Source organism: Salvelinus sp. IW2-2015, unplaced genomic scaffold (assembly GCF_002910315.2).
Source record: "Salvelinus sp. IW2-2015 unplaced genomic scaffold, ASM291031v2 Un_scaffold3729, whole genome shotgun sequence".
Taxonomy (NCBI): Eukaryota; Metazoa; Chordata; class Actinopteri; order Salmoniformes; family Salmonidae; genus Salvelinus; species Salvelinus sp. IW2-2015.
In genome coordinates, this window is record NW_019945006.1 from 116,964 (window position 1) to 124,715 (window position 7,752).

The window sequence follows — 7,752 nt, forward strand, 5'->3', positions numbered from 1 at the left end:
TCCAAACGGAGAAAAGTAGATAAGGAGTGTAGAATTTTCAAAGAAAAATGGACCACGTCCTATTTATTTACAGAGATGCACGGAAAACCTTCGTGCTTGGTGTGTTTGCAACAAGTTTCGGTATTGAAGGAATATAATATTCGACGCCACTACGAGACTCATCACAGCGAAAAATATGACGGCTTGCAAGGACAACTGTGAAAGAGATAAGATTAACGAATTGCTGGCGGGTCTGAGGAAACAGCAGTCAACTTTCATCCAGAGCCGAGAAGTCAGTGAAGCAGCGGTAAAAGCCAGCTATATTTTCCTAATGTTCTTGTGCTTCTTTACACCAAAACAAAGGAAAGACATGATATTTTGGTTATTTATAGCAGAGTATGGTATAATTTTAATGGTCCGGCCCACTTGACATCTCCCTAGGCCGTATGTGGCCCACGATGCGAAATGAGTTTGACACCCCTGCTTTACACAGTACTTTGTTAAATCATCTTTGTCAGCGATTACAGCCTCGAGCCTTCTTGGGTATGACGCTCCAAGCTTGGCACACCTGTATTTTGGGAGTTCCTCCCATTCTTTTCTGCAGATCCTCTTAAGCTCTGTCAGGTTGGATGGGGAGCGTCGCTGCACAGCTATTTTCAGGTCTCTCCAGAGATGTTCGATCGGGTTCAAGTCTGGGCTCTGGCTGGGCCACTCAGACATTCAGAGACTTGTCCCGAAGACACTCCTGCGTTGTCTTGGCTGTGTGCTTATGGGTCGTCCTGTTGGAAGGTGAACCTTCGCCCCAGTCTGAGGTCCTGAGTGCTCTGGAGCAGGTTTCATCAAGGATCTCTCTGTAGGATCTCTGCTCCGTTCATCCTTCCCTCGATCCTGACTAGTCCCCAGGCCCTGCCGCTGAAAAACATCCCCACAGCATGATGCTATCACCACCATGCTTCACCTGTAGGGATGGTGCCAGGTTTCCTCCAGACGTGACACTTGGCATTCAGGCCAAAGAGTTCAATCTTGGTTTCATCAGACCAGAGAATCTTGTTTCTCATGGTCTGAGAGTCCTTTAGGTACCTTTTGGCAAACTCCAAGCGGGCTGTCATGTGCCTTTTACTGAGGATTGGCTTCTGTCTGACCACTCTACCATAAAGGCCTGATTGGTGGAGTGCTGCAGAGATGGTTGTCCGTCTGGAACCGTGGAACTTTGTCAGAGTGACCATCTGGTTCTTGGTCACCTCCCTGACCAAGGCCCTTCTCCCCCATTTGCTCAATTTGGCCGGCGGCCAGCTCCTGGAAGAGTCTTGGTGGTTCCAAACTACTTCCATTTAATAAATGATGAAGCCACTGTGTTCTTGGGGACCTTCAAGGCTGCATATCTGATCAACTTCGTATAGTGTGGCTCTTTATACAGAGGTTGTTTTAAAAGGTAAAGCAGCATATTTACACTATTGATCGTCCTCCCTCTTTTCTAATGATTTCCACAAGGTAATAAAGTGGCCAGCCAGGAGGTTCATGTAATCAAAATCTAATTTAAAAAATCTGGCGTGCGTTGCATTCCTGCGCGACTCAGAGGTTACACACTGCATCATCAGCCAATCCAAGGTGTGTGTGTGTTGTGCGCGCGCGAGAGAAAGAGGTCTAATTTATTTACTATTTACTCACCACAGATCTATTTAAATAGTATTATAAACCTTTATTTAATCCAGGTAGATTGAGAACACATGGGCGCTTGCAATGCCAAGGGTCGTTGGTTAGATTTCGCTGGAGCCTCCCATATGTTAAATGTATGACACGACTGTAAGTCTGTTTTGATAAAAGCATCTGCTAAATGGGATAGGGGATACCTAGTCAGTTGAGGAAAACAGTCCTGATGTTGAGAGGGGAGACCTAGTCAGTTGAGGAAAACAGTCCTGATGTTGAAAGGGGAGACCTAGTCCGTTGAGGAAAACAGTCCTGATGTTGAAAGGGGAGACCTAGTCAGTTGAGGAAAACAGTCCTGATGTTGAAAGGGGAGACCTAGTCAGTTTGAGGAAAACAGTCCTGATGTTGAAAGGGAGACCTAGTCAGTTGAGGAAAACAGTCCTGATGTTGAAAGGGAGACCTAGTCAGTTGAGGAAAACAGTCCTGATGTTGAAAGAGAGAGACCTAGTCAGTTGAGGAAAACAGTCCTGATGTTGAAAGGGGAGACCGAGTCAGTTGAGGAAAACAGTCCTGATGTTTTAAGGGGAGACCGAGTCAGTTGAGGAAAACAGTCCTGACGTTGAAAGGGGAGACCTAGTCAGTTGAGGAAAACAGTCCTAACGTTGGAAGGGGAGACCTGGTCAGTTGATGAAAACAGTCCTGATGTTGAAAGGGGAGACCTAGTCAGTTGAGGAAAACAGTCCTGATGTTGAAAGGGGACCTAGTCAGTTGAGGAAAACAGTCCTGATGTTGAAAGGAGACCTAGTCAGTTGAGGAAAACAGTCCTGATGTTGACAAGGGAGACCTAGTCAGTTGAGAAAACAGTCCTGATGTTGAAAGGGGAGACCTAGTCAGTTGATGAAAACAGTCCTGATGTTGAAAGGGGAGACCTAGTCAGTTGAGGAAAACAGTCCTGATGTTGAAAGGGGAGACCTAGTCAGTTGAGGAAAACAGTCCTGATGTTGAAAGGGGAGACCTAGTCAGTTGAGGAAAAACAGTCCTGATGTTGAAAGGGAGACCTAGTCAGTTTGAGGAAAACAGTCCTGATGTTGAAAGGAGAGACCTAGTCAGTTGAGGAAAACAGTCCTGACGTTGAAAGGAGACCGAGTCATTGAGGAAAACAGTCCTGATGTTGAAAGGAGAGACCTAGTCAGTTGAGGAAAACAGTCCTGAGTTGAAAGGGAGACCTAGTCAGTTGAGGAAAACAGTCCTGATGTTGAAAGGGGAGACCAGGTCAGTTGAGGAAAACAGTCCTGATGTTGAAAGGGGAGACCTAGTCAGTTGAGAAAAACAGTCCTGATGTTGAAAGGGGAGACCAGGTCAGTTGAGGAAAACAGTCCTGATGTTTGAAAGGGGAGACCTAGTCAGTTGAGGAAAACAGTCCTGATGTTGAAAGGGGAGACAAGTCAGTTGAGGAAAACAGTCCTGATGTTGAAAGGAGACCTAGTCAGTTGAGGAAAACAGTCCTGATGTTGAAAGGGGAGACCAGTTCAGTTGAGGAAAACAGTCCTGATGTTTGAAAGGAGACCTAGTCAGTTGAGGAAAACAGTCCTGACGTTGAAAGGGAGACCTAGTCAGTTGAGGAGAAACAGTCTGACGTTTGAAAGGAGACCTAGTCAGTTGAGGAAAACAGTCCTGACGTTGAAAGGAGACCTAGTCAGTTGAGAAAACAGTCCTGATGTTGAAAGGAGACCTAGTCAGTTGAGAAAACAGTCCTGATGTTGAAAGGAGACCTGTCAGTTGAGGAAAACAGTCCTGATGTTGAAAGGAGACCTAGTCAGTTGAGAAAACAGTCCTGATGTTGAAAGGGGAGACCTATGTCAGTTGAGGAAACAGTCCTGATGTTGAAAGGAGAGAACCTAGTCAGTTGAGGAAAACAGTCCTGATGTGAAAGGGAGACCTAGTCAGTTGAGGAAACAGTCCTGATGTTGAGAGGGGAGACCTAGTCAGTTGAGGGAAACAGTCCTGATGTTGAAAGGAGACCTAGTCAGTTGAGGAAAACAGTCCTGATGTTGAAAGGGAGACCTAGTCAGTTGAGGGAAACAGTCCTGATGTTGAGAGGGGAGACCTAGTCAGTTGAGGGAAACAGTCCTGATGTTGAAAGGAGACCTAGTCAGTTGAGGAAAACAGTCCTGATGTTGAAAGGAGACCTATCATTGTACAACTGAATGTCATCAACTGAAATGTGTCTTCCTCATTTAACCCTCTGAACAGGCCTACCGATGTGCCCACTCTGTCCTACAGCCTACCGATGTGCCCACTCTGTCCTACAGGCTACCGATGTGCCCACTCTGTCCACAGGCCTACGATGTCCCACTCTGGCCTACAGGCCTACCGATGCCCCACTCTGGCCTACAGGCCTACCGATGTCCCCACTCTGGCCTACAGGCCTACCGATGTCCCCACTCTGGCCTACAGGCCTACCGATGTCCCCACTCTGGCCTACAGGCCTACCGATGTCCCCACTCTGTCCTACAGGCCTACCGATGTCCCACTCTGTCCTACAGGCCTACCGATGTCCCACTCTGTCCTACAGGCCTACCGATGTGCCCACTCTGTCCTACAGGCTACCGATGTGCCACTGTGTCTACAGACCTACCGCATGTGCCACTCGTCCTACAGCCTACCGATGTGCCCACTCTGTCCTACAGGCTACCGATGTGTCCCACTCTGTCCTACAGGCCTACCGATGTCCCCACTCTGGCTACAGGCCTACCGATTCCCCACTCTGGCCTACAGGCCTACCGATGTCCCCACTCTGGCCTACAGGCCTACCGATGTCCCCACTCTGGCCTACAGGCCTACCGATGTCCCACTTCTGGCCTACAGGCCTACCGATGTCCCACTCTGGCCTACAGGCCTACCGATGTCCCCACTCTGTCCTACAGGCCTACTGAGAAACAAAGTTCAAAAAACATTTTCAGTGGATATCTCATTTCCAGCCGTTTGTGAGAAGCACAGTGAGTGTGCCATTTTGCCGTTCCACTCTGGGTGGCATTCCACTGAGTGGGTTGTGTGTGGTGACTATTCCTATGTTTTAGCAAAGCACATGGTCATCCAACGTCACACTCAACCACACCTGCGGAGAGGAGAGGCTAGCTAGCAGCGCAGGTTGCCTTGGCAACGCTGAGAGCAGAGGGTCACTTCTAATTAAAACAGAGGCAATTAGAGAGGAACTGGGTGGCTGTTAACACAACCTCCTGGTTTAAATGGAGACAGACGGTAGAGCTGTGTCTGTGTGAGGAAAAAGGGAACTTCTGTCAGAGTCCCATCTAGCCAGTCTTCACTGGTCCGGCTGAGAGTCCCATCTAGCCAGTCTGCACTGGTCCTGGCTGAGTGTCCCATCTAGCCAGTCTGCTCGGGTCCTGGCTGAGTGTCCCATCTAGCCAGTCTGCTCGGGTCCTGGCTGAGAGTCCCATCTAGCCAGTCTGCTCGGGTCCTGGCTGAGTGTCCCATCTAGCCAGTCTTCAATCTCTCTCTTAACGACATTTTGGCTAATGAGGGTGTAGCGGAGAGGTAGAGACCAAGGTATTAACAACGTCGTAACAAGCAGCAGATGGCGCATTGATACCGTCTGCTGTTTTCAGTCTGTCTCAGTGATGCGGCTTGTCTTCTACTCTGATGGAAAGAGTGCGCCCCTTAGCGGATAATCCACGAATTGCAGCGAATTAAAAATATTAATTCCATGTCTTTTATGCATTTTTTCCACTTTCAAATTATCCTGCGGGCCTGATCGAACCTCCTTGGGGGCCGGTTCCGGCCCGCGGGCCGTATGTTTGACACCCCTGGTGTAAAGGGTCTGAATACTTATGGAAATGTGAAATGTCAGTGTTTTATTTTTAAATAATAAAAAAATTCAAAAACTTGTTTTTGCTTTTTCATTATGGGGTATTGTGTATAGATTGATGAGGGGGAAAAAATGATATAATCCATTTTAGAATAAGGCTGTAACGTAACAAAATGTGGAGAAAGTCGACGGGTCTGAGTACGATCTGAATCCACTGTATGTAGAAGCTTCGTGGACTGTCTCTTGTTCTGTTTATACAACCCACACCTTCAGCAAAATATTTTCACAGACATGAGAAAAGTTATTCCTAAATCTCTTCCAATGAAGGCTTAACAAAATAGCGTTATATTGTGTATTAGCTGGCTGGATGTTGGATAGTTATGGTGCTGCACGCACACACACACACACACACACATCCCTGCTTATCACAAAGCTCATGAATTATTGACTCCTATTTACAGTCCATCCTTCTCTTCCCCCCCTCCCTTATCAGCCCTGTCCCCATGGAAACAGCTCTCCGCTTCGTAGCTTAGGCTTTAGTTAGTCTGTCTTTCTTCCTGGCTGACTCCGCTTCTTCTATCTCTCTGAGCAGAACTGTTCAATTGACTTAAGTGGCTGAAATGAGGACAGAGTGTAGTAGCTACTGTACCAGGCTGTTGGCCTGGCAAACATAACATCACACAGCTGTCAATTGGACATGTGTGTGTGTGTAGGCTAGTACTGGACACAGTTTTATATATGACGCACACACACACACACACACACACACACACACACATTAGAAATAGTGTTTTAAATGATTTCCATTTAAAACGGCCACAACATAACGATTGGTCCAGCCAGAGCTTGGGGTTCTGTTGGATTTCAACGGGGTCGTGACCCTCATGACTTGGACTTGACACCCCTTATCCTGTCTCTCTCTCTTTCTCTGTCTCTCTCTCTTTCTCTGTCTCTCTCTCTCCTCTCTTTCTGTCTCTCTCTTTCTGTCTCTCTCTCTCTCTCTCTCTCTGTCTCTCTCTCTCTTTCTCTGTCTCTCTTTCTCTTTCTCTCTCTCTCTCTCTCTTTCTCTCTCTCTCTCTCTCTTTCTCTGTCTCTCTCTCGGCTTTATTGGCTATATTGGCATGGGAAACATATGTTAACATTGCCAAAGCAAGTGAAATAGTTAAACAATTTACAGTGAACATATGTCTATATACAGTGTTGTAATGATGTGCAAATGGTTAATACAGAAGGGAAAATAAATTAACATTTTAATATGGGTTGTATTTACAATGGTGTTTGTTCTTCACTGGTTGCCCTTTTCTTGTGGCAACAGGTCACAAATCTTGTTGCTGTGATGGCGCACTGTGGAATTTCACCCAGTAGATATGGGAGTTTATCAAAATTGGCTTTGTTGATTTGTGTGATCTGAGGGAAATATGTGTCTCTAGTATGGTCATACATTTGGCAGGAGGTTAGGAAGTGCAGCTCAGTTTCCACCTCATTTTCTGCAACTGTGTACTCACTGTTTAGGGCAAAATAGCGTTCTAGTTTGCTCTGTTTTTTTGTTAATTACTGGACACATTGAAAATAGTCATCTTTTTGTTTTCTCATGATTTGGTTGGGTCTAATTGTGTTGCTGTCCTGGGGCTCTGTGGGGTCTGTTCATGTTTGTGAACAGAGCCCCAGGATCAGCTTGTCTTCTATGGTGTCTCTATGGCCAGGCTATGGTCACTGAGTCTGACCTTCCATGTGTCTCTATAGCCAGGCTATGGTCACTAAGTCTGACCTTCCATGTTTTCTATGGTGTCTCTATGGCCAGGCTATGGTCACTAAGTCTGACCTTCCATATTTTCTATGATGTCTCTATAGCCAGGCTATGGTCACTAAGTCTGACCTTCCATGTTTTCTATGGTGTCTCTATAGCCAGGCTATGAGTTTTTATAAGTCACTGAGTTTTTACGTTGTTAATGTCTTTCTTTGTTTAAATTCTTAGATTTTGACAAGGTATTTTGCTAATTTGATATCTCAGTCCCCTCCCTCCCTCTCTCTATGGTGTGTTATTGGTGTAGCAGTAACATGCGTAGGTAATGCAGTATTTCCATACTCTCTCCCTCCCTGGTAGATTGATCTTGGCGTGCGGCCAGCGGTCCGGCGTAGGGAGCCTGTTGGGGCGGAAGAGTGGAACACCTACATGGACCCTGAGGGACGCATGAGGAACATCTCACACCTCAAACAGGCCATATTCAAAGGGGTAAGGAACACCTCAAACAGGCCATATTCAAAGGGGTAAGGAACACCTCAAACAGGCCATATTCAAA

General features: G+C 46.6%; 1 pseudogene; it reads left to right on the top strand.

Annotated features, from left to right (window-relative positions):
- LOC139026012 (TBC1 domain family member 15-like) overlaps positions 1 to 7,752 on the top strand; it is a 77,914-nt pseudogene that overhangs the window by 35,329 nt on the left and 34,833 nt on the right.